The sequence below is a fragment of the Castor canadensis genome, chromosome 9 (assembly GCF_047511655.1).
Source record: "Castor canadensis chromosome 9, mCasCan1.hap1v2, whole genome shotgun sequence".
In the NCBI taxonomy this organism is placed as follows: domain Eukaryota; kingdom Metazoa; phylum Chordata; class Mammalia; order Rodentia; family Castoridae; genus Castor; species Castor canadensis.
In genome coordinates, this window is record NC_133394.1 from 108,167,084 (window position 1) to 108,194,795 (window position 27,712).

At 34.8% G+C, this 27,712-nt stretch overlaps 1 pseudogene; it reads right to left on the reverse strand.

Annotated features, from left to right (window-relative positions):
* Positions 1-6,261: 6,261 nt before the first annotated feature.
* Positions 6,262-6,435, reverse strand: LOC141411075 (U1 spliceosomal RNA; annotated as a pseudogene).
* Positions 6,436-27,712: the final 21,277 nt, after the last annotated feature.

Genomic DNA, 27,712 nt, shown 5'->3' on the forward strand with positions numbered 1-27,712 from the left:
AAGAACAGAGGTCATCCTGATCTTTTCCTCCTACATAGCTGGGAATATAGGCATAAGCCACTTTGCCCAGTTGAGAAACAATTTTAATAACTATGTATGCTTTTAATATGTCCTTACTGTGTGATATTAGAAATAATGTATACTTCAAATGCTTGCCAAGTGAACTTAGTAGCTTCATCAGTGAATACTACATTTACTGAACTCATGTCTAATTAATAATTGAAGCTCTTTCCTTCTTTGTATTCATGAATCCCATTTCATTTAATTTATGTTGTTTTGATAAATTTCAGCACATGCAAATATTTGAATCACTAGTTTATTTGAATGCTAATTAACAATGAAGTCTTGTTTGTTCATGCTTTGCACAAACAATGCTACTGAAAGAAGACTGGAACAAATACAACAAATATAATATTTCTGTATTCTAACACTGCAAATAAAAACAAGGAATGATCACTTTTTGATAATTTGAGGAAATAAGCTAGCAAACTGAGTGGGAAAAGGAATATTATACCCAAACCAAAAACAACTATCTCTTCCAAGGTAATAAATATCACATTATTTTTAATTAAGATAAGTAAATTAAACTTTGTACATAATATATGATAATTTGACAACAAGCATATGTTTATAACCTTATTTGAAAAAAATAATTCACAGCCTTTATAGTTTCTAAGAAAGAATCTGTTAGCTATCTTTTGCAATATTCCCAGAGCATACATTCCTGAGAAAATAATGTTTATGATTTAAGTCTAAAGGAGGAACAGACATTGGGTTTGTAAGTTTATGCATGCAAAGTTTGAGGATTAGAAACTCATGTAGATGAGATGTGCATATGTGTGGAATGAGTTCCTGGCTGAAGGAGAGACAGAGAAAATGAGGGGATGACAAAAGTGATGTCCTAAACAAGACAGGTAGGTCTATTAGACTGCAAAAATGTGAGAGATACATATTCTTAATTCTGTAATGAATCCCACAGAAATAAAAGAGAAAGAAGTTGGGAATCACTGACTGGATATACATAATAAAAATACAGTACTAATGCTATATAAATGGTAGTTAAAATGAAAACTGGATTCCTGGATCCTAATGGAAACGGTGATTTGTAACTACTGTTTTTGTGTTTGATTTCTCAGGAACATTAGATTGTTTTCATGGTTTCCTTTAGTAATTATACCTAGATTACTTACATGTTTCACTTTTAAAAAGACACTATCCCTTTAGTTTCTCTGCGTTAAGGGCAACATTTAAATGCTAGCTAGTTTTTTAGGTGTCTTGCCTATCCTCACCTCTCCCTTGCGTGCTCTCGCTTTTATCATGTGCTCAAAGTCCAGTCCCCTTGTTGTGTTTGCCCTTGATCTAATGTCCACATATGAGGGAGAACATACAATTTTTGGTCTTTTGGGCCAGGCTAACCTCACTCAGAATGATGTTCTCCAATTCCATCCATTTACCAGAGAATGATAACATTTCGTTCTTCTTCATGGCTGCATAAAATTCCATTGTGTATAGATACCACATTTAAAAGGCATATTGGGTTCTATGGGAAGCTTATTTCATGCTTGGAAATCCTTCTCTGATCTATTTACTAGATGAATTAAAAGTCTACCAGCTTAAATGGATGGAATTGGAGAACATCATTCTGAGTGAGGTTAGCCTGGCCCAAAAGACCAAAAATTGTATGTTCTCCCTCATATGTGGACATTAGATCAAGGGCAAACACAACAATGGGATTGGACTTTGAGCACATGATAAAAGCCAGAGCACACAAGGGAGGGGTGAGGATAGGTAAGACACTTAAAAAATTAGCTAGCATTTGTTGCCCTTAATGCAGAGAAACTAAAGCAGATACCTTAAAAGCAACTGAGGCCAATAGGAAAAGGGGAACAGGAACTAGAGAAAAGGTTAGATCAAAAAGAATTAACCTAGAAGGTAACACACACTCACAGGAAATCAATGTGAGTCAATGCCCTGTATAGCTATCCTTATCTCAACCAGCAAAAACCCTGTTCCTTCCTATTGTTGCCTATATTCTCTCTACAACAAAATTAGAAATAAGGGCAAAATAGTTTCTGCTGGGTATTGAGGGAGTGGGTGGTAAGGGAGGGGGTGGGGGCAGGGGGGAGAAGTGACCCAAGCCTTGTATGCACATATGAATAATAAAATTAAATTAAAAAAAAGACACTATCCCTATTGATGTTTATAACAAAGAAACCTATTTATCAAATCTGTAGAAAAAAAAAAGGAGTGTTTTTTTTCCTCCACTGAATGCCTAGTTCCTATTCTTCCTCCACATAACAAAAGATTCTACTGAACCCTATACTGCTGAGCTTCCTTTGATGATGGTTTCACTGGACAGATCTGCAGAAGGCATTCACTAAGATGGCCCCTCCAAAATGCTCACCTCTGGGTTTTCCTTCTTGCAACTTCTGTTGAGTGGAGTCTGGCCACAATCATCACTTCTAAAGAAAATTATACTATAGTAGAAAGGAAAATAATGGAGGGGATGAACCAAATCATGTTAATACATACATATGGAAATGTCACAATGAAACTGCCCATCATAAACTAACAAAATGTCTTTTTTAACAAATGAAGCACAGGAAGGTAAAACAGATCCTGTCTGAGGGTTGGTACCAGTGGGAGGAAAGAGGACATAAAGGGTGAAAGACTATAAATATAGTGGAAATATTATGTATTCATGAATGAAAATGTAACAGTGAGACCTGTTGAAACTGTTCTAAAAATGGCAGGAGGGGAATAAAGGAGAAAGATGGAGGGGATGAATCTAACTATGATATTGCAAGCATTTTGTAAGTGTCACAATATACCCCTGGTACAACTGTAATATGATAATTTAAGAATTAGGGAGAGAATAAAGCTAAAAAATAAAAAGAATAGAAAAACTGTGTAGCAGAAGTGATCAGATATAACTTTTGAGATTAGTTTATAAACATTGTGACTGTTGTCCTGAGTATTCTCATTTTCTCTTGAATATATCACCTTGCCACAGTGAAAGTTCTATATTGTGAGTTACTCTTATTTATAGAACCAAATGGCAAACAGCTATAGGAGTGAATTTAGAAGTGGACTCTTTCATTCAACTCTTCCCAGGGAATGTAGGTCCAACGGAAACTGTGCATGCTAGCTCCAAAGGCACACAATGAAGCTATGCTCAGACTTCTAACACTCATCAAATGTAAAATAATAAATTTTTGCTGGCTAATACCAAGGTCTTAAAATGCCATTAAGTTTTTTTTTAAGAAAAAGCAGGTGGTACATGCCTGTAATCCCTGCTACTCCAGAGGCAGAACTAGGAGGATAGGTATTGGAAGCTAGTTCAGGCAAAAGTTAGGGCGACCTTATCTTACAAAACAAACTGGACATGGAGGTGTACACATGTGGTCCCAGCTACTTTGGAAGTGGAGGTCAGTTTAAGGCCAGCCTGGGCATAGTTAAGGCAAGATATTATCTGGAAAACAAACTAAAAGCAAAAGGACTGGGTGTGTGGTTTGAATGGTAGAGTGCTTGCTGAGCAAGCACAGACCCTGAATTCAATCCTTCATGCTAAATAAGAATAAAAAAGTAAAAAGAAAATGAAAAGAAAATTCAGAAATAGAAAACAAATACTAAGAATTCATGCCTTCCTAATTAAAAGTAAACTGTGGGTATGTCTTTGGAATTTAGTAGTAGGTGTGTGCATAGTATAAGTTAAAGGCTAAGTACTTTGAAGAAACTGTTAGTACAGCCTGCAAAGTTTTGGATAAGGGACATACTTTAAGTATCCTGACTTACAGGATACTAAGGAAACTCTTCTAAGAAATTCTAGGAAAAGGATCATTGTTATGTAGTGTGACAAAACAATTCAGCAACACTCTTACCTGCGGGAATGGGTGAAGTAAAAACTGTCTCTATGAGCAGAGTTATCCACTTTAGGAGTTTAGAGTGTCAGAGGTGCTGCCTGGATTCTTCTTGCTGCTTCTAGAAACGTGTTAGTAAGAGATAAAAATTGATGGGTGGAGTGCTGAAGCAAAGAACCAGGATTTGATGCTTTAAAAAGTGTTCCCTCTTAACAGATGGCAAATGATTCTAAATACAACAGATTGCTTCCAAACAAAGATCAAATCCAGGGCACTATTTGAAAATCAAGGTTTGAACATGAAATGAGGATATGACTATAAAATTCTTTCTTAAATTTTCACAATGATCAAAGCTGGTTCTTTAAAGCATTGAGGCAGGCAAAAACCCCTTTTAAGGAGTTCAAAGGATCTCTCTTCATGGATTTCTCCTTTAAACAATAGAGCTTCTGGGTGCTGACCTCAGCTGTCTCCAAAGAAGTCAAATGTAGAGATTTGTGAATGTAGGTTTGTCTAATGAAGTGAACACCAGCAAAAATCGCAGAGCACCTATAAAGTTTTTAAGGCAATTATGTCAGCAGAAATACTGACAACTTGGATGGATTTTACAAATAGTACAAGAGAATGTTCTTACACATTCACCCTCCTTACATTTTCTTCTGATTTTAAGTCGGTGGATGCCTAAAAACCTACTAATAAGAAAAAAAAAGGAAAAATAAAACAAGTTGGGATGTTGATTTTAGAACCATGGAAAATAATTCCTTAGCTGGAGGAGAACTCAGTTCTAATCAATTAATATTCTTCATTTATGCAGATGGATTTGCAAAGTACTGTGTGGAGGAATGATTTTCATATACCCCCTACCCAACCCATTTAAATAGTTATTTTCTTGGATGATAATCCTAAACCTAATTTACTGTTTGGTGTGTGTGTGTGTGTGTGTTTATTTCAAGATCTGCAGATTAAGAACTTGAGAGACTATGCAAAGGAGCCATATTTGTTCTTAGACCTATCTGATATAGATGACTAGAATTTGGATGTTGAACTGGAGGTTATGGGATTCATCTATTGTGGGACTTGGAAGTGTTTGACTGGGAAGGGTTACTGGGAGACAATGAATTGTGAAATCTAGCCTCCAATATGGTTGCCAAAAGATTCCTTGTTCTTGTAGGACAGTCCTTCACTATATTATCCTGTGGTTTGTCAGTATGTATAGTAGAATGTAGTGGATGTGATAGTATGTCACTTCTGAAATTATGGTATAAAAGTAATTTGTGCTTTTGCCTTATTTTTTCTCTCTTGGGATTTCATATTTAGTGGGAGACCACCTGTCCTGTTCTAAGCAGTCTAATGGTAAATCTACATGGTAAAGTAAGTAATGGAAGACTTTTGCCTATAGCCACATGAGTGAGCTTGGGAGCACTTCTCAAAATTTTTTTGGCGGGAGTGGAACTGGGGTTTGAACTTAGGGCATTGTGCTTGTAAAGCAGTTGTTCCATTGCTTGAGTCACACCTCTAGTACATTTTGCTCTTGTTATTTTGAAGATGGAGATCTCACAAACTATTTTTCTGGTCTGGCTTTGAAACATGATCTTCCTGATCTCAGCTTCCCAAGTAGCTAGGATTTCAGTCATGAACTACCACATTATATAGTAGTCATTTTCTCAGTGCCACTTGAGCTTTTCAGTGACTACAGTTGTGCTTATAACTCATGAGTGATCTTAGGTCAGGAATAGATGGTTAAGATCTCAAATTCCTGATATTCAAAAACTGCAGTAATAAGTGTTTGTAGCTTGGAGTTATTAACTTTTGGAATAACTTGCCATTCAAAAATAAATATTACCCGATGTAACATGATCAGATATCAGAGATTCTGACCTCTGAATCTGTAGCGTTATGTTGTTGCATCTTATAAAACGTTCTTGCACATTCACCCTCCTTACTTTTTCTTCTGCTTTGTCTTTTCTTTTTCCTTCTCACTCCTATTTTCCTTCTTTCTTCCCTTTCTTCCCCCTTAATCCTCTCTTCCCTTCATTCTTTTTTCCCTTCCTCTCCTCACTCTTCCTCTTCCTTCTCTGCTTCCTTCATTCTCTTCTTATTCAGTTTTGTATCAAAACATTTTTTAAAATCTTTTCCTGTATCAAATTCAGGGAATTTGATAGTAACAGACATTTAATCTGCTTAGATTCTGGTAGGGGATATAAAGGTGTCATTTTCATTCTAGCAATAGAAATAGATAATAATGTACATGCTAATGTAAATTTAGCTACTATGTGCTATAGATTTTATTTTTAAAACTATTTTTGTTTACTAACTTTCTGCTTTTCTTTAAGTTAACTGTTGTAAGAGTGATGCCTTTAACATCTAAAGTGTCATCTTTGAGAATAAATATGACACCTACAAAGTGAGGCTTATATTTAATAAAAAAAATGCAGCCCCCCATTACCACAAATTATGCAGTCAAGGTTCCCATATTTGGGGATATCACTAGGTTGATCACATCTGTAGTGCAATAGATGAATCTCACCTTGAGAAAATTACCTTTGTGATCATAGTATCTCCCATGACAATAACATTGTAATTGTTATTGTCATAGTAATTACATTACTACACAATGGTGTTACAAAACCATTGTGTAGTAAAATAGTTGTGGTTGAGTAATTAAGGAGTACATCTTGATACAGAATTTAAAAATATCCATCTTCGAGATATAACATACAAATCTGTACATGAATAGTGTAAAGGAAGACAAATATATGCATCTTGTGAAACAATGTCCTAGGCAGAGGGAGTTGTATGTACAAATCTCTATGACTAGAACTCTGTCCAGTTTGTGTTATTATGGTCATTAAATTTTTCTATGCTTTTCTTATGGTAAGTGTTTTGAAAATAAGACAGCCTAAATGAATTGCTATCTGTCCTCTCTCGGACATGATCATGGCCTCCTTTGTTGTTCTCAACCTTCTTAGAGTAATGACAGAAGTTATGCTGGGAACACAGCCAGCATGGTGAGTCTATATGATGAATAAATAGAGGAAAGGTATTTACGGTATTATACCCAAGGCCTGCACAATTCTGAACCTTCCATTTTGTGAGATATGTAGCTGTATTATATTATATGCAATGTTTGCATATTTATAGCATGTTTCTATAATGAGTCAAAAGTATCTACAGCAACTTCACTTTTGGTTCTTTTATCCTTCTGAAAACTTATCATACTAATATAATTAGATGTTGGATTATCTGTGATTATGAAAGGTATACACAGGATATCAAGGGAAATGTTTAATAATACAAGTAGGTGAAATGAATAGAATTATGAACACAGTTTAGTGCTTTCAAGGTGTAAATGAACATTATTTGTGTGGTTTTAATGATCTTAAATATTTAAAGGTATGAGAGGATATGCTCTAATAATTTAAAAGAAAGATTCAAAGAGCCAAACAAAATAGAATGTAAAATTCACAACATATACATATATAGAAATGAAGAAAATACAAAGAAATATTAATTAAGATGATCCAGGAGTTCTAAGTTCTGTATTTGGTTTATACTTCTCATCCATTACACTCCCTACTTAGCTCATATTACTTTATAATCAGAAAATTACAATACTATACATAGAGAACACATCATTCATTAAACACCCAGATAATGTTAACTTATTAAGTTAATTAACAATTTAATTGCAAATATAATATTTGCCTTGCTAACAAGTAGGCTTTTTACTAATGCTCTTGAAGTAAAACTAAAACAAGTTTATTAATTCCAATACTTACAAATGAATGGTATTGATATCATAATACATCCTTCAATTCAAGAATCATTTGAGCACTTTGCATTTTATCTTGAAGAAGTAAATACATTCAGTCTCATGTTACTATTTCCAATAATAAAATAAGAGGAAATTAGAAAGAAACAGAAATGGGGGGTTATTTTCAAGGTTCAATTAACATAGATATATAAATCATAAAAAAGCTAAAAGCAAATGAGTGAGTACATTTTTTAGCATTATGTATCTGTTTAGAGTTTTCATAATTTAGATTAGTATTAAATTATGATTCTTTAATGCTTTAATTGTCAGAAAGTTCCTTCTGGGAAATTTTGTCTAGTTTTCTAAAATGAGAATATAAATTTATAATTACATACAATTTTGTATATTTCATGGTTATAAAAGTAAACTATATCAGAAATTTGAAGTTTAAAAGATGAACAAAGTAAAATTGAAGGGTGAAAATGTTAATTATCTTAGGAGAAAAGTACAAAGACTTTAAAAATGTCTGTAACATTTGTACTTCTTTAGAGTTATTTTTTATTCCAAAAGACAGTGGTTTATGGATCATAAATTAAAAAGATTCTCTCTTCCTAAAATAACCTTTTTATATTGTTCCTCTTTATTCTCTTTTTTATTTAATGTTATATTTCACCAGTTCTGTTACATAAACATACATATATACAAGCATACTCTAAAGCATAATTTATAAAAAAAATAACAATCACAAGTTGTTTTCACCTCATGAAATGACAATTGAATATGTAAAGCAAAATCATTCAAAAGTCAAAGATGTTGAAATAAAATGTAGCTACTTGAGAATACATCATGTCTTTAATAGACCTACGTGACAAAAATAATTTTAGAGGAATTCAGTATTTTGGTCAATGCATTTGCTTTTTATAAATTCATACACACAGCTTTGTAACTGAGCTTCTCTTATTGGAACACCATTTTCAACTATAGTAAGAGGTGGTGTCATAAGGTCTAAAAGGTGAGAATGCCCAAAAGTCTTACTAGCTTGCAGTAAGACCTGGACCGGGATCTGTTGTAAAAACCTATCCTCCTTGGACCCCTACTCACAGCTGGTAGACTTTTTTTTTTTTTCTTTTAAATCTGAGGGTTTTTTTTTTTTTATTCATATGTGCATACAAGGCTTGGGTCATTTCTCCCCCCTGCCCCCACCCCCTCCCTTACCACCCACTACACCCCTCCCTCTCCCCCCCACCCCCTCAATACCCAGCAGAAACTATTTTGCCCTTATTTCTAATTTTGTTGCAGAGAGAGTATAAGCAATAATAGGAAGGAACAAGGGTTTTTGCTGGTTGAGATAAGGATAGCTATACAGGGCATTGACTCACATTGATTTCCTGTGAGTGTGTGTTACCTTCTAGGTTAATTCTTTTTGATCTAACCTTTTCTCTAGTTCCTGTTCCCCTTTTCCTATTGGCCTCAGTTGCTTTTAAGGTATCTGCTTTAGTTTCTCTGCATTAAGGGCAACAAATGCTAGCTAATTTTTTAGGTGTCTTACCTATCCTCACCCCTCCCTTGTGTGCTCTGGCTTTTATCATGTGCTCAAAGTCCAGTCCCCTTGTTGTGTTTGCCCTTGATCTAATGTCCACATATGAGGGAGAACATACAATTTTTGGTCTTTTGGGCCAGGCTAACCTCACTCAGAATGATGTTCTCCAATTCCATCCATTTAAGCTGGTAGACTTTTAATTCATCTAGTAAATAGATCAGAGAAGGATTTCCTAGCATGAAATAAGCTTCGCATAGAACCCAATATGCCTTTTAAATACCATACTTCCTTTTGAAAAGTGAGACATGGGATGAATTAATTTGTTCTATACTCTAAGACGGTGGTGGGAACTCATGTCTGAAACCACCAGAACCTTTGCTAGTGTTATATCTCTGAAGCTTCAAAATGTTTCTCTCTCATGTTCTCAAACACCTACGTCTTACGAAAGGCTTCAGGATAATTGTCAATTACTGTTCTCTGGTCTAATTCATAGACCAATGTTATATGCTGTGATTTCTCCATTACCGAACAAGTCCATTTGTATATTTTGAAACATTTTCCTAGACTAAGACTTTAAATTCATTCTATTGTCTATCAAGTGTCAATGTGAAATTTTTTCTTTTCCTCCTTCCTACTAGGAATGGAAGAGATTGCATTTGTCATGGAAATTTGAACACTCTATGTATCAAAGGCTAGGTTAAACTACTGTAAAAATTACACCACTTCCCCAAAAGAAACTGCAACTAGAGTCACTGTTTGTTTAAATTTCATGTAGTCCAGGTAATATTACATAATTAATTTATAAATGCTAGATCCACTTATAGCAAGGCCCACCATTAGTGAATTTTTTAAACCTTTGCGAATGGTACTGTTTGTTATTTCCACCAATTTGTGAATCTGTTTTTTAGTTGCTATCTTATGTAGAGCAGGAATGGAGGTGATGAAAATCTCATATGGGACATTTATGTCTATAATAGCTCTTACTCAATATGCCAAGAATTTAAGGTCACATTAAGTGCTAGCTATGTCCATTATTCCCATACGAACATTGATTGGGAAAAATGACAAGACAGGTTTGCAGAGTCAGTGAACTCACTGTCACCTGGCCTTGGCACTGGACTTCATTAAATATCAGGAACATATGGTCGTCTGTGAAATATGAGTCCAGTAGATAATCCAAATAGGACTTTGAGTCTTAGGTAAAAAATGTCAAAAGAGTATGCACCACATAATTTCTGAATGATCTGGGTATTCTCTTTTTCCCCAATGTATAGTTACCTGGGTAAATTTCCTTGCATCTCTTTGTGGAAATACAAGGATAATGACTTCACAAGGTAATTGACATGGTATTATAGGGCCCTTTCTCAATGGAGTTTTATCTTTTCTTCAATCCAAAGGACTCGTGGTCAGAGAATAATTCAGGTATTAATACACAGCCAAGGGATAGTGACTTTTCACTAAGTCTCCAGCTTCCTGAGTACCCATTCTTGATTTTGTTTTAATTTTTTCTCAGCTTTGTAGAGATATGATTGACAAACAAAATGTCATATTTTCAAGGTATACAGCATAATGATTTGGCAAATGTATACATTGTAACATGATCATCAAAATCCAGCTCATTACCAGAGCTATTACACATACTTGATTTTTTTTGATTATGTAAAGTAAACAGTACTGGTTTGGGTGCCACTGGGAATTGCCAAGTTATTATTTTTTTAACTACTTCCCTGGCTTTCTAACATTGTAGACCCTAATGGCTGCACTCAGATGTTTCTGCTTCTTCTAATATTCATACCTACTTTGCTTCTGATAGGTTAGGGCTACTACCTGACATCTGTTATTTAAGAATTTATCATCCCATTGAATTATTAAATCCAATATTGAAGTATCATCTCATCACAGCCGTCAACTCCTACAGAAAGTCGCCATCACTCAGACTCTCAAAGATGCCAGTATCTTACTATTGGTTTATGACATGTCATTTTGGAAAATACATGCTCTTCTAGTCACCCTTATAAAGTTACTGGTTTTCCTGGTCTTACAGAGTATATCCAATCTGGCATGCTTACCTCTCTTAGTCTTTGTAACTCTTTCCCCACCAACTTTCTCAGTGTTTCTGATACTATGTTATTTAGTGTGGCTAGTATTTTTCAAGTTACAAAAATTCAACTTGAGAGCTTGCAAACATTATTCCTTAACTCATTGCCAGAGCATTAAATGCTGCATTTTAGTATAATTAGTTCTCTTTAATAAAGCCTCTTAGTTCCCACTTCTCTTTGGTTCAATACCTTCATGATCTAGTCCCATATACAATTTTCATACAAGTATATATGAACCAGATCCTGCAGTTGTTTTCTCAGCACCCAAAATACAGCTTCTTTTAGCAAGGTGGCATAGTCAAACTAAGGTAGCCCACGAATTTGAGCCTTGCGATTTATCCAGTTGGTAGTACTTGAAAAAGTCACCAGGAGAAGTGGGTGGGTTTCCAGAAGTCAACAAACATTTTCTTGTAACATTCCTAAATCAAATGTTTCCCCTATACAAACTTCAAGAGGTATGTTTTAAGAGAAAAGAAATTATATCTGAAATCCCCATATTCCCAAAGATTCTTTGGGTTCGAGGTTCTCTACTGAATCTTATATGTCTCCATCTCAAATCTAAAATTAATTATTGTCTTTCTAGATCCTGGTCATGACATAAGAGACCTTTCATTCCTGAGAATTGTAAATTCTGAAATGCTCTGTTACATTTACATTTTACTCCTAAGCCTAGACTTCCTCCCTGAAGGAGTGAGTTTGTGGCTTCCTTAACTGCTACCAAAGAGGCCCTTGGGCTTTCAAATTTTTCCTAGAATTGGTGATAATTGCCACTGTACCTGTTGCTTTCCTTTTTTGCTTATCATCACATTATACTGTAACAGTCATATTAACTAAATTTCCTTTGAGGTAACATGTCCCCCATGCCTATCAAGAGCTAACACTATTACAATAGCCACTAAAATTCCTTTATACTAGTTCAACTATTGCTGGGTGTTACTCATTTTCCTCATATGGACAAGATAGAGTCCTCATTGCAAGATGGCCAACTTCTGATGTATATTCAAAGTTTTAGCTTAGATTCTATATTTTAGGATCATGCCTAATTTAGATTAAATTTTCCAGAAACAGATTCAGCTTGACAATTGTGCATGGATTATTCATTGAAGACGGTTCTTGAAAAACATATGTGTAGGAAGTAAGGTAGGCAAGAGGAAGTGGAGAGGAGAAGCTGAATTATGACGTACTTGTGATTGATGCTAAAGCCAATGCAAGATTGGAGGATACTTTGGAGTTGTCTAAAATTGAAGAAAGGACTCAGTCTTTGGTTACCTGCTTCAGCCAAGTATGTGGATTTCATGGGAGAGGACGTAATCTAGCATGGAGCAACTTCATTCATTTGAGAGTAATTTGTAGCAAAATTTGTGTTAATCATTAGAAGGTATTGGATGAGTTTTTTGTCCCTTTTTAATGGAACTGATTGGAGCAAAAATTATCCACTACATCAAGGAATTTAAGAAAACGATGGAAAAGTTAGATTTCTAGCAAAATTACCATAAGTAAGATTAAGTATAGAAGAAGAAAGCTGATTTAGATCAACCAGTATGGTGGGATTAAAGAAGACAATTAAAAGTCTCACTTTGAAAAGGTATCAGAATAGATTATTTTATAACTGTGTTTATGAAACTTTTTAATTGTTTGTGTGAAAACTTGAGATAAGGAAGAATCACCTAAAAAGTAAGTAATGAGAGGAATATAAAGAAGTTTATTTGATACAAAATATTTTATACTCTATAAAATTACATTTTATAGAATAAATATATAGTATATCAGTACAATGAATTTAAGAATTAAAATTAAAAACACACAATATGGCATTTCAATTGAGTAGGAAGAGCAAAGAATGAAGTGATTTGTGCTGGCACATTGGTTGCACAAGTGGTAGAAAATTAAGTATATAATCCATTTATATAAGAAAATGAAATCTATTTATATTAAATAATGAATATAAAAAGAAAATTGAATTTTTTCAAGAAAATTTAGAAAATTACATTTGAAGAAGTCTATGACTAGGACACTGAATTTACAAAGTAAAAGTATTCTATAAATGTATATATAAATGCATAAAGTTTAAACATACCTTTTCATGTTTGAGAATATACTAAGTAAAGTCAGAAGACATGGTAACAGTGGAAATAAGAAAGCTACAATGCAGATGACAGAAAAAACTACTATCTATAATACATAAAATTAATCTTTTATTTTAAAAAAAATTTTTGGAAGCAGTACTGGAGTTTTAACTCTAGGCCTCGTACTGGAGCCATTCTAGCCGGCCTACCTTTTATTTTTAAAATAAAAATAAATTACAAAGGTTATTAATAGTCCAGAGAAATTCAATTTAACAATATAAAAATTTGTTCCCAAGTTTACATTTGTTAGAGAAATGAAAATTGATGTCATAAAGATATAAGTTACACTGAACAAAATGGCAAAAAATTAAGTGTATATTCTAACATTTTGGACTTTGATATTCAGATGTCTACATAAAACCCGGGGACTAAGCCTTCTGGTTTTACTAAAAGAACTGGTGTTTTCAGAGATACCATTTTATTTGGCTCTTACTTTGCCATGTCCCAACACTTTAAATTTCTGCTGTTTTCTATGAGTGTTCTCATTCTCATAGAAAACAAATCCAATAAGAAATTTCCTTTTTATGTCAGTGTTCCTCATACTGGAAGATTTTATTCACAACCTATTCCATCACATCAACATTTGGCAGTGCATTCCATTTATTTTAACTGCCATATATATATTTATAACTGCTATATATATATATATATATATATATATATATACAATATATACATGCATACATATGTGTGTATATGTTTAAAATAAGGAATTAGTTCTATAAAACTAGAAATTTTTTCCTGTAGTTCTATCTGTACTTTCTAACCAGGGAAACATCTCAAAATGCTTCCTCTCTTTATCTCAGCAATTTAATTTAGAAGGCACAGGGATTAAATTTATCTATTGTGGATGACTAATATCCTATGAAATTTGCAGTGATTAAATAAATTATTCAATTTAAATGCTCAAGAAGCAACTATATTATTTGCAATCATATGGATGGAAATTTGTTTTGCAGAGTTCAATGTATGTTATTTTTGTCTTAATGCTTAACAGGGAAACTTACCAATATAAAACATTTGCCTTTGTATTAAAGATTAACATTTAACAAGAAAGTAGCACACAAATACTGTGATGTTATCCATAGTTTATTGAGTTAATCTAAAGGCATAGAAGGTATTCATTAGTGTACACTTATTATTTTTATTATTGTGTTTGTAATTTTCTATTTTATCCTTCTCAGCTATGTAAAACATAAATAACTTAGAAAATCTTTTGATACATTTTCTTATCTCTCTTTTCTGTTCAATTTGATATCTTAATGAAGTCTGTCGATTTAAGGCAGCGTTTGATTAAACTCTCGTATTTTTTCCCTATATTATGTCTACTTGGAAATTTATTAATGATCATATGATCCTTTTATTTACTGTTTGCTATTGATTTTCTACCATGTAAGAAAATCCTCCAGACATTTTAGCATGATGCAACATATGCAGTAAATGAACCCAACTTCTATTTACATTCAGGAATTTTTTTCCAGTCTCTACACAGAAGCAAGAAGACCAAATCAAAGCCTGCTTACATAGAGGCTTCTCCCCATCTCAGAGTATGCAAGAGCTTTGGGTTTGTTGCTAATGCTTCACATTCACAGAGCACCTATCTCTGTACTTGCCCTTTGATGGTATTTCATCACCTGAAAACCAATCCCTTTTCACTATGACAGATGCTCTTTAACCCCACAGCCATGCCACTCTAAATTTCTACCAAAAAATTATCCTACTCTGTACCTAAATTTGGTTACTTTTCTGCTTCTCTTGTTAGTCTTGGAATTTTTATTTTTATTTTTTTCTTTCCTTACAACTGCCTAGCATAATGCCTAAAATTGATGGGTGCTCAACAGGTATGTTGAATGCTTGGCTGAGGGAAGAGAAACAGAGTATTTGATAGCACACCAATAATTTATTGCATGTGTACCTTAGTTACATCCATTCATCTTCTTACTCATTGTGCTGTCTAGCTCATATATCTATGGAGTAATCATGATATAGTATTTAAAACTTATACTTATTGATGACAATAAATATCTAATGAAAATATTGAATTCCTTTTTCCCTTTTTACCTGAAGTGCACTTACTTATATTTTATGTATTAAAAATGAAGTTATATTAAATGTTTGCCACAGTGCCAATCAAGTGTCATCCACTGTGAAGAGGTAAACTACTTCCTCACAGTCACATAATTTGTTTCAAATAGAACATAATTTTTCTAAATTCAGTGCTAAAATCCAACACAAAATTTGGAAAATGTAGAAAATGCATTTTGTTTGTAAAGGCAAATTGGAAGAAAATTGTAAGGAAAGCTCAAATCCACATTTGACATTAACATAATATGAAGTAACTTGGGCATAAAATAATATCTTTAAAATCAAAAAAAGACTGTAATTTTGTACACATGGCCCAATTTGATGTTTCAACTTGAGATAATGAGCTAAAGAATATTCTCAAAGTTGTATCACCAAGAGAGAAAAATGATGAAGAAAAACAGCTTTTCTACTTTTAAGAGATATAGTCTTATTACTATGTAAGTATTTGGATGAAAAAATGCAGTGTTGTAAATATATATGCACACCTATATACACACAAACCAGCTCACCTAATTATGAATTCCCACAATGTTCTTAATAAACCAGAGAATTATAACATTGTAGGTTCATTTGGAACAACTTACTTGAATTAAATTGATATCTTTCTTCTTTCTATTCTCTTTGACTATACCAATTCTTTGGTCTAAATTATAAAATAAAATAATGTACTAATTACTCAATTGACATATTCATAGAAAATAAGTTCTTTTGGAATTTTCCCTTGAGGGGACATTAAATATTCTTTTTAGTAGCTTTGAAACTAACATAAAACAATAGAAAAAGGATTATCAGGTAGTAGAAATTAAATTTTTTCCAGTTTAAAAATTTAGTGAAATTATATCCTGGTATTCCGATAAAAAGTGTTTCTGTGAACATTTTAGCTTGTGTGTGCTAGCAACTATTTATTAAACAATTACAAAACAATTTCTTTCCTACTTCAAGGAAGTATATTAGTTATAATTCTTCTGTTTTACTACTGTCAATGCTAGCATCATTTGTTGATTCTAAGCCTGCATTTCCTTATGTTACAGGGTGTCAGTAATTTACATGGAGGATAAAGCTGAGATATATTTACCATAAGTCTTCACAATGTTTATCATTTTGAAATAGATGTCAATCTATTTATACAAATGTACTATAAAATTAGTGAATACAACTGCTACTGAAACACAAAAAGTGAATAGCTTCCAAATCCAAGAAATATTTCAAACCAAGTATAGAAAAGAAATAGAACAATGAGCAATATTTTATTAGTTACTTTTCAAGGTAATCACATGAATTTTTTCCTGGTTATTAAACAGTCAAATTCCAGAACACTACACTATTAGCCAATGGAGAATATTTTTAAGGATCCTAAATAGTTACTAAGATAATAATAAAGTTAATATATAGTGTTGGCTACTCTGCGGGTGTTGTGACCATTGGCCCTGCAAAGGGATCTTCCAAGATGGTTTTTGCCTCCTTATAGTCTTTATCACTGTTAGAACAGGTTTAACTAGTAATACTAAGAGGAGACAAAACCTTGGAATTGAAACCCCAAGCATCAGGCAACAGCTAGAAGATAGCTGGAGAATGAATCCCAAAGCTATAAGACCCCTGGACTCCACACCACAACTAAGAAGCAGCTGAAGAGTTTAAGAAAGTCACTTGAACAGAGACTATGAAGGACACTGGAAGAAGTAAGAAGGATATAGGAAGTGGAGCAAAGACCAATGCAGAGAACCACAGAATCAGCTGAGAAAACATGTGGGACATCCTGGATCCAGCATACTATGCATGGACACTGACTCTCAGACTCCTGCTTATCTGTGCCTCACTGGAGCTGACCCAGTTCCACCAGAATGAATCTGATACCTGCCAGGTGAGTGCAGAACATCACCTGTCCTTGAGGGAACCACAGACTCCAGCTGAGCTGGTGGGTAGATTCCACACCCTCTGGACAAAACTCGTGGCAATAAACGGAGGATACAATTAATCTTGTCTAGTAAAGGAGGGGCAAAATGCTTAGCTGACTGCACCAGAGTGAGGGTAGGGCTAAAGGCTGAGCTAAATTACAGAATTTCCATGACTGTGTGGCTGCAAAGCAACACAGCTGCCATATGGTGAAATCAGCAACTGATTAGACCACCTTGGAGGAAGTGATAGTGAGGTGAAAAATCATTGATCAATAAGCTGAATTTCAACTTGTCTTCTGGGCAGAAGAGACCAGCAACTGTTCACAAACCAGCTCATGGTGGGATCATTTCAGAGAATCTGACTACACCAGACAGCCTACCCTACCAAGGAAACCCTGGGCTCAAACATACAGAGACAACTCCCTCCAAAGGTGTCTGATGGAAAGGGGAAACCCCCATTGCCACACAACCCAGAATACCAACCTTAAGAAGGGACAGAAACACTGAAGAAGACCATATAAAAACTATCAGCACCTGGATTTGAAATCAGAGGAAAAAGTTCAGAACTTTCAGCAAACTGTTTTTTTTTTCTTTTTATCTAGTATCTTTATTTTTTTAACTTTATTTTTATTTTGCATTTTCTTACTTTTTTTCTTACAATCTATTGTTACCTATTGTCTTCTGTTCTGTCCAAAATATCAATTTGCTTAGTCCTGTCTTGTCCAACATCCCTTTCTCTCCCCCAACTTTCTTTTACTTCTCTTTTCTCCTAATTCTCTTCTCTTGTCTCTTCTTTTCCCTCCTCTCTTAACCATTTCTTGCCCCCCATTAACCCTACCTCCTCCATGTTCACCACTCATTCAATAGTCTACTGTATCAATGTCACAGGCTAACCTTATCTTTTCTATTCCACTGCAATTCCTGACAATAGCACCTTTTACCCCAACAACTGAACTACACCTTTACACAAATTAGGACCCCATCACATTGCAGCCTCCACACCTCTCACCTCTCCTGTGCCTTGTGCCAACCACTCTTCCTTCTAGGACCATTTTTTCAATTACCCAACTATCTATCTCTATTCAAACAAAAGTTATCTCGCCATTACTGACTGTTGAAAGACAATATCACCAGAAGGATTCTTATATCATTATCACCAAAGGGTTTCAATATCACCAAAAGTGTTGACATCAAATTTTTGAATTTGTTACTGCTACTTACACCTCCAAGGTAGGGAACATAAATATTACACCAACCTATCTCAATAGTCATACCATAGAAATTAAGTCAAGGGAAAGAAAACAGGGGATTAAAAACCTCAACTAACTAATTAACAGCACAAGAGAAAAGCACCAAATACAAACTTAGGGAGAAAAAGAAGGCAAGAGAATAGGACTCCTCAGAAGGATAACAATAATGTAATGAAGATGTGAAGGGAATGAATCTTCAGTTGCAGACCTCAAAAGAATGATGACAATAAAGTTCTTCAAGCTTGAAGAGGAGTAAGGTTTGTAAAGCACTGAAAGAAAACAACTTCAGCCCTAAGATATTCTACCCAGCAAAGCTATCATTCAAAATTGAAGGAGAAATAAAAACATTACATAATAAACAGAAACTAAAGCAACACATGACCACGAAGCCACCACTACAGAAGATCCTGAAAGGAATCCTACACACAGAAGATGAAAACAAACATTCTTTATCTCCCAGGAAAGGATGGGAATTACTAAACTCAAGGGAAGACAAGATAAGTAATCAGAGAGTAGCACACACAAACTGTTATACAACAACAAAAAATAAATTGCAGGAATTACCACATACCTTGTAAAATTAACACTGAATGTTAGTGGACTCAATTCCCACCCCAAAAGACACCAACTGGCAAAATGGATTAAAAAGTAAGACCCAACCATCTGTTGTTTACAAGAAACCCACCTTCTAGACAGAAACAAATATTGCATTAGAGTGAATGGATGGAAATTTTTTCCCCCCAATGGGACTATTTAATGAGTGTCTTTGTGGTTTCTTTTATTCATATGTGTATACAATAGTTAGGTCATTTCTCCTCTCTTCCCACCGCTCCCTCCCTTACATACCCCACTCCATCCTTTCTCCCCTCTACTCCCTAGCCACCAGGGAGAAACTATTTTGCTCTTATCTCTAATTTTGTTGAAGAGAGAGTATAAGCAATAATAGGAAGGACCAAGGGTTTTTGTTAGTTGAGATAAGAATACCTATACAGGGAGGTGATTTGCATTGCTTTCCTGTACATGTGTGCTATCTTCCAAATTAATTCTTCTTGAACTAACTTTTTCTCTAGTTCCTGGTCCCCTTCTTCTATTGGCCTCTGTCACTTTAAAGTATCTGAATTAGTTTTTCTGCATTGAGGGCAACAAATGCTATCTAGGTTTTTGGGTGTCTTACCTATCCTCATACTTCCCTTGTGTGCTCTCACTTTATCATGTGATCAAAGTCCAATCACCCTTGTTGTGTTTACCCTTGATCTAATGTCCACATATGAGGGAGAACATATGATATTTGGTCTTTTGGGCCAGTCTAACCTCACTCAGAATGATGTTCTCCAGTTCCTGGATGGAAGATTTACCAAACTAATAACCCCTGAAAACAGGCAGGAGTAGCAATACTTACATCAGATGAAGTAGACTTCAAACCTAAATTAGTCAGAAGAGACAAATAAGGTCACTTCATATTAATAAGAGAAGAAAGACAACAAGAGGAAATAACAATCATTAACTTATATGTGTCCAGCATTGGTGCACCCAACTTCATTAAACATACAATACCAGCTTAAAAATGCAGAAAGAGCCCAACACAGTGGTGGTGTGAGACTTCTCTATCACCAATAAATAGGTTAGCCAGACAAAAATGAACCAAAATCTATAGTATGGAATTACACCATAGACCTAAAGGACCTGACAAATATCTACAGAATATTCCATCCTATAACAATGCACTATACATTCTTCTCAGAAGCCTATGGAACTGTCTCCAAAATAGACCATATCTTAGGTCACAAAGCAAGTCTTAACAAAAATTATAAAAATGAAATAATCCCTGCATACTGTCTGACCACAATGCAATAAAAGTAGATTTCAACAAAAACAACAAAAAAGAAACAGCAGAAAATACTCAAACAAGTAGAAGCTGCACAATACATTGCCCTAAGATGAGATGAGTAAGTCATTGAAGAATCAAAAAGTTCTTGGAACTTAATGAGAATGAAAGCACAAACTATTAGAACCTATGGGATACAACAAAGCAGTCCTAAGAGAAAAGTTTATAGCTATGAGTGAATACACTAAAAATACATGAAGAACTCAACAAATGATGTAATGCTGCATTTTAATTTCCTAGAAAAGCAAGAACAAGCCAAACCCAAAACTAGAGGAGGAGAAAAATAATACAAATAAGGGTCAAAATCAATGAAATAGAGATGAAAAAACCATACAAAGAACCAATGAAACAAAAACTTGGCTCTTTGGAAAGTTAAACAAGATCAACAAACCCCTTCCCCTGAGGAAGGAAAAGGCCCAAATTAATAAAATCAAAAACAAAAGAGAGGAGATAAAAACAAACAACAAGGAAACCCAGGATATCCTTAAGGACTACATTGAAAACATATATTTAATTAAATTGGAAAATCTAGAAGAAACGGGCAAATTTCTAGATACATATGACCATCTACAACTTAACCAAGAAGATATTAATCACCTAAACAGATCTATAAGCACAATGAAGTTGAAGCAGCAATAGTCTTCCAAAAGATATCCAGGAACTAATGAATTCCCTGATGAATTCTACTGGACCTGTAAAGAAGAACTAATACCAATACTACACAAACTCTTCCACAAAATAGAAAGGGAAGAAATACTGCCAAAGACAAGGTATGAAGGCACTATTACACTCATCCCTAAACTGGACAAGGACACCACATGAAAAGAAAATTATAGACCAATCACTTTAATGAACATAGATGCAAAAACCCCCAATAAAATATTGACATACTGAATTCAATAGAATATCAAAAAGGTCATATACCATGATCAAGTAGGTTTCATCCCAAGGATGCAGAGATGGTTTAACATATGCAAATCATTAATTATAATTTGGTATATTAAGAAAAGAAAGAAAAAAAAAAACCACGTGACCATTTCTGTAGAGGTCGAAAAAGCCTGCAATAAAATTCAACATCCTTTCATGCTCTGATGATATTAGGAATAGGAGGAATGTATTTCAGCACAATAATGACTATATATGATGAACTTATAGCCAACATCATACTAAATAGGGAAAAACTGAAAACACTTCCCCTAAAGTCAGGAATGAGACAAGGGTGCCCACTCTCTCTACTCTTATACAACAAAATCTTGGAATTCCTAACCAGAGCAATAACACAGGAAGAAGAAAAAAATGAACACAAATTTGAAAGGAAGTAGTCAAAGAATCCCTATTTGCAGTAGATATGATCTTATACCTAAAAGTCCTAAAAAACTCCACCAAAAAAATTTCTAGACACCATAAACAGTTTCAGCAAACTTTCAGGGTAGAAAATCAATCTACAAAAATCAGTAGCCCTTCTATCTATCAATGAGCAGATTGAGAAAGAATATAGGATAATCATTCTATTTATAGTAGCCTGAAGAAAATAAAATACCTAGGATTGAATTTAAGAAAGGATGTGAAAGATCTCTATAAGGAAAACTATGAACTATTGAAGAAAGAAATAGAAAAAGACTACCTAAGATGGAAAGATCTCTTATGCTCATGGACTGGTAGAATCAACATTGTGAAAACGGGTATACTACCAAAAGCAACCAACATGTTCAAAGTAATTGTCATGAAAATTCCAATGGCATTCATTACAGAAATTGATAAATCAATTCTAAAGTTCATTTGGTAGCAAAAAAGACTGTGAAGGTAATACTAAGCAAAAATACAAAAGCTGGAGGTATCACACACTACTTGACTTCAAACTATACTACAGAGACAGGGAAACAAAAACAGCATAGTGTTGGTACAAAAACAGATATGATTACCAGTGGAACAGAATAGAAGTTCAAGATGTGAACCCATACAGCTATGCCCACCCGATTTTTCACAAAGGCACCAAAAACATGCAATGGAGAACAGAGGGCCTCTTTAACAAATGTTGCTGGGAATTCTGGATATCTGCATGCAGAAAACTGAATCTAGATCCATGTTTGTCACCCTTTACAAGTATCAACTCAAAATGGATTAAGGAAATTAATACAAGACCTTAAATTTTGAATCGAGTGCAGGAAAGAGCAGGGGATACTTTGGAATTGATAGGCATGGGCAATGACCTCCTCAACTGAACTCAAATGGCTCACCAACTAAGATAAAGGACTAAGAAATGGGAATACATGAACTTAAAAAGCTTCTGTGCAACAAAAGAAATGGTCTTTAAATTGAAGAGGCTGCCCACAGAATGAGAAAGTTTTCCAGCTATACATTTGACAAGGGTTTGATAACCAGAATATTCAGTGAGCTCAAAAAACTGAATTCCCCAAAATTCAATGATCCAATGAAGAAATGGGCAAAAGATTTAAATAAAACTCTCTCAAAGGAAGAATTCCAAATGGTTAAAAGACAGATGAAGAATGAATACAAAAGAAATATAAGTCAGATTTTTGCCATGTGTCTGATGTTAGGACATTTCTCAGTCTACACAGCTCCAGCAGCTGTGTGAATTCTTCTGACTGCAGGTCCATAAGGGAGTCACCTGGACATGTCAGAATTGGGAAATGTAAATATTGGGATATTTTGGATGAGAACAGTGACCCTATTTTTGCTTCTGTTACCTGTAAGCTGTCTTACCACCTCCTCAAGGAGGCCACACAGAGAATATTCTAAACAGATCATCAACTTTGGTAAATGCTGGGGTTCACGGCACAAGTCTGAAACATTCACACCTCAATAAGGATGTGTTGGAAGATCCAAGATTGCAACTAGAGTGCAGAAGCAGACAGCGTGAGCTCCATAAATCAAAAATCCTGATGAGATGTTAAAGCCATACTTGGCAGAAAAAAACACCAAGAAAAATCAAAACTTTGACAAACTAAACCCCCAGCCCATACAAAGCTTCTCCACACCATATTACATTGAGGAAACAGGAGAGCTCCCATGCCACCAGATGCCAAATCCAAACCTGCCTGGGAGACATCCATCACACCAACAGGTGAGCCAATAAGCATCACATGGTGTACCCACAGCCACCCCTGCGACAAACCAGAATAGCCCCCTGGACAGACTGACCACCTGCCCTGCAAAAAAAAAAAAAAAGTGTAAATAAAAAATTGAATAATACACAAGGAACAGAAAAGGCATACACAACAGAGGGTGCTGTACATGCACCAGAGAAGGAGGGGAGGTCAAAGATCTGATCTCCATGTGAACATTTAGTAAGCAAAGACTGGAAATGCTCAAGGACTGACAATGGGTGGGTGATAAGTCCCAGCCAGAAATAGGGCAGGTAGCGGTTGACAAAGCTCATCTAATCTACTGATGAAAAGTAAAATGATGATGAAAAATTGAAAACAACCAGCAGAACATGCTGACATCAAGGAGCCAGCTGAGGGATCTCTGACCTAGCCCCAGAGAAAGAGGACAAAACAAAGAAACAAGCCCCCAATAACCCAACACAGGAAAAACCCAACTCCAAAGCAGAATGGCTGGTGGGCCAGAGAGCTGATCTCTGGAACCTGAGGACAAGCCACACTTCACTGAGGGAGAAGATGACTAAGCAGCTGCCACTGAAAGACAGGAAAAACAAACTGGCCAGTCTCCCCAACCACCTGGCAAGACTAAGACAGTGCTCCTGCTTAAAGGCCAACACAAGTATTGAATGTTGAAGGAGTAACACCAGAACTACTAAGACTGAAATTCTAGTGTTCCTGAACCTGGAATATTTTTATGTGTTTGTTTGTTTATTGTGTTCTTTGTTTGTCCACCTCTTCTGTTGACTTCTTTAGTTTTATTTATTTTTTCTTTCTTTCTTTGATTAGTTTTACTATTGAGAGTTAGCTAATACTAAATTACACACAGACCAGGGACAGAAACAGCATATATACACTAACCTAAAACCAACACATCCACAAAACAAAATTAAACCAAGGGAAAGAAAACAGGTGACTGAAACCACCAATAGCCTCTCAAGAACATAGTTACACAGTACCAAGTGGAGCAATGGGAAGATGAAAAAGGGATAGAAACAATTCTCCCCACCCAAAGTAATTAATGCAAGGTTCAGAGGAAAATGAAGAAAATGGATACCCAGTTCCAGACTACAACAAAACAAAGATAATCTATTCCAAGGAACACAACAAAGCCCACAAGAACACCCTGAAAGAAAAAATCCTGCAATAAAAGTCTTCCATGATAAGCAAAACTAAAACAATGTATGACCACCAAGCGCCCACTACAAAAAATTCTCCAAGGAATTCTACACACAGAAAATGAAAGCAAACAAAACCATGAGGACAGAGAGCACCAAACCACAGGAGAAGAAAAGGCAAGGAATCAGAGTGTAACATTGATTCAGCTGCACACAATCAAACCCTTAAACAACAAAAACAACTAAATGACAGGAATCACCACATACCCATCAATATTAATACTGAATGTTAATGGATTTAATTCCCCCATCAAAAGACACTATTTGGCAAACGGAATTAAAAAGGAAGATCCAACAATCTGTTGTTTACAGGCGACCCATCTCATGGACAGAAACAAACACTGGCTTAGGGTGAAAGGCTGGAAGAAGATTTACCAAGCCAATGGCCCCTGAAAACAGGAAGAAGTAGAAATACTTAGACAAAGTAGACTTCAAACTTACATTGATTAAATGAGGTAAAGAAGGATACTCCATACTAATAAAAGAAGAAATACACCAAAAGGAAATAATAATTATCAATCTATATCAATACACCCAATTTCATCAAACATACTCTGAAGGACCTAAAATAATATGTAGACTCCACCACAGTGGTAGTGGGAGTCTTTAATGCCACCCTATCACCAACAGATAGGTCATCCAAGCCAAAAAATCAATAAAGAAATCCTAGAACTAAATCATACCATAGATCAAATGGACCTAGCTGATGTCTACAGAATATGTCATCCAACTTCTGCACAATATACATTCTTCCCAGCAGCCCATGGGACTTTCTCCAAAATTGATCATATCTTAGGGCACAAAGCAAGCCTCAACAAATATAAGAAATTAGAAATAATCCCATGCATTCTATCTGACCACAATGCATTAAACAAAAACAACTGCAGAAATTATTCAATCAATTGGAAGCTGAACAACACATTGCTCCATGATTAGTGGGTCATTGTTTAAATCAAGAGGAAATTAAAAGGTTCCTGGAAGTTAATGAAAATGAAAATATGACCTGCCAGAACCTATGGGACACAGCAAAGGAAGTCCTGAGAGGAAAGTTTATAGCCATGAATGCATATATTAAAAGGACAGAATGATCTCAAATCAATTAACTAATGCTACATCTCAAACTCCAAGCAAAACCCAAAACAAGCAGAAGGAGAAAAATAATAAAAATAAGAACTGAAATTAATGAAATTGAAACAAACAAGTGAAATACAAAGAATCACTGAAACAAAAAGTTGGTTTATTGAAAAAATAAACAAGATTGAAAAACCCTGGCAAACCTAAATGAGGTGAGAAAACCCCCAAATCTATAAAATCAGAAATGCAAAAGGGGAGATAAAAACAAACACCATAAAAATCCAAGGAATCATCAGAGACTACTTTGAGAACTTATATTCCAATAAATTTGAAAATCTTGAAGAAGTGGATGAATTTCTAGATAATTTTGACCATCTAAAATTTAACCAAGAGGATATTAACTGCCTGATTAGAATTATAACACAAAATGAAATTGAAGCAGCAATAAAGTCTCCCAAAAAAGAAAAGTCCAGGAACTGATGGATTCTCTGTTGAATTCTATCAGACCTTCAAAGAAGAACTAATACCAACCTTCCTTAAACTTTTCCATGTAATAGAAAGGGAAGGAACACTGCCTAACTCATTTTGTGAAGCCAGTATTACACTCATCCCAAAATCAGACAAAGATACCTCCAAAAAAGGAGAACTATAAGCAAATCTCCTTAATGGACGTCAATGCAAAAATCCTCAATAAAATAATGTCAAATCAAATCAAACAACATGCCAGAAATACCATTCACTATGACCAAGTCAGCTTCATCCCATGGATGCAGGGGTGGTTCAATATATGCAAATGTATAAATGTAATACAGCAAATTAATAGAAGCAAAGACAAAAACCACTTTATCATCTCAATAGATGCAGAAAAAACCTTTGACAAGATCTAACACCACTTTATGATAAAAACTCAAAGAAAACTAGGAATAGAAGGAATATATGTCAACATTGTAAAGGCTATATATGACAAACCTATAGCCAACATCATACTTAATGGCTAAAAACAAACCATGTCCCCTAAAATCAGGAATGAGACAAGGGTACACCACTCCTATTCTGCATAGTACTGGAATTCTTAGCCAGAGCAATTAGGCAAGAAGAAGAAATAAAAGGAATACAAATAGGTAAAGAAACTGTCAAAATATCCCTATTTGTAGAGAACATGATCCTATACCTTAAAGCCCTAAAAAACTCTACTCAAAAACTCCTAGACACCATAAACAGCTACAGGAAGGTGGCAGGATACAAAATCAACTTACAAATATCATTAGCTTTTCTATACACCAGTAATGAACAAACTGAGAAAGAATATATGGAAACAATTCCATTTACAATAGCCTCAAAATAAATCAAATACCTAGGAGTAAACTTATCAAAGCATTTGAATGACCTCTAAAGGAGAACTACGAAACCATGAAGAAAGAGATAGAGGAAGACTACAGAAGGTGGAAAGATCTCCAGTGCTCATTGCTTGGTAGAATCAATATAGTAAAAATGGCTATACTACCAAAAGCAATCTACATGTTTAATGGAATTCCCATCAAAATCCCAATGACATTTATCAAAGACATTGAAAAATCTACCCTAAAGTTCATTTGGAAACACAGGAGACTGCGAATAGCCAAGGCAATGTACAGCAGAAGGAGCAATGCTGCAGGTATCACAATACCTGACTTCAAACTATATTACAAAGTAATAGCAATAAAAACAGCTTGATACTGGCACAAATACAGACATGAAGACCAATGGAACAGAATAGAGGACCCAGATATGAATCCACACAGCTATGCACACTTTATTTTTGACAAAGGTGACAAAAACATATGATGGAGAAAAGACAGCCTCTTCAA